A 1,364-nucleotide genomic window follows, 5' to 3' on the forward strand; every position below is an offset into this window, starting at 1 on the left:
TTCTATGTATAATACTATGTCCTCTGCAAATAGTAGAAGTTTTATTTCTTTCTCACCAATTTGGATGCCTTTTATTTCTTTTTCTTGTATGATTGCTGTGGCTAGGACTTCCAGTACTATGTTGAATAAAAGTGGTAAGAAAGGACATCTTTGTCTTGGAGAGAAAGTTTTCAGTTTTTCATCATTGAGTATGATGTTACTGTGGGTTTGTCATATATGGCCTTTATTATGTTGACGTATGTTCTCTTTAAACCCACTTTGTTAAGTTTTTATCATGAACAGATGTTGAATTTTGTCAAATGCCTTTTCTAGATCAGTTGAGTTGATAATACATGATTTTTTTTTTATCCTTCATTTTGGTAATGTGGTGTACTGCCTTGATTGATTTGCAGATATTGAACTATTGAATAAACCCCAACTTGATGATGGTGAATGATCCTTTTAATGTATTGTTGGATTCTGTTTGTTAATATTTTTAAGGATGTTTGCATCTATGTTCATCGTGGATATTGGCCTGTAGCTTTTTGGGGGCAGATGATTGTCTGATTTTGTTGTCCGGGTAATGCTGGTCTTGTAGAATATTTTTAGAAGTTTTCCTTCCTCTTCTATTTTTTGCAATAGTTTAAGAAGAATAGATAATGATTTTTCTTTAAATTTGTGGTAGAATGTGCCTGTAAATCTATCTGGTCCTTTTGATGGTAGTGTTTTAATTATCAATCCAGTTTCATTACTGATAATTAGATTGTTTGTATTTTTTATTCCTGATTCAATTTTGGAAGATTGTATATTTCTAGGAATTTATCCATTTCTTCTAGGTTGTCTAATTTGTGGGCCTATAATTTCTTGTAGTAGTCTCTTATCCTTTGCATTTCTGTGTTGTCATTACCTCTTGTGTATATCTGATTTTGTTTATTTAGGTCCTCCATCTTTTTCTTGAGTCTGGCTGAAGTTTTATCGATTGTGTTTATTTTTTCAAACCACCTGTACCTGGTTTCACCGATGTTTTCTATGATTTTATTTATTATATCCTCATTTATTCCCTCCAGGTTTTTTATTCTTTTCTTCTTTTTACTAACTTTGGACTTTGTTCTTCTTTTCTAGTTCCTTTGGGTGTAAGGTTAGATTATCTGAGATTTTTCTTATTTCTCTAGGGAGACCTGTATTGCTATAAAGTTCCCTTTTAGAACTGCTTTTGTTGCATCCTGCAATTTTTGGACTATTGTGTTCTCACTAGTTATTTTCTATAGACTTTGTATTCTTAGAAAATAAGAAAAAGCTTAAGTGATTTTTCAAAGGGGATCTTCAAAGATGCTCTTCTAGTGTATTCTCTACTTATTTGGAACTACTCTTCATTTCAGATCCTT

This window comes from Mustela nigripes, chromosome 13 (assembly GCF_022355385.1).
Source record: "Mustela nigripes isolate SB6536 chromosome 13, MUSNIG.SB6536, whole genome shotgun sequence".
Classification (NCBI taxonomy): Eukaryota; Metazoa; Chordata; class Mammalia; order Carnivora; family Mustelidae; genus Mustela; species Mustela nigripes.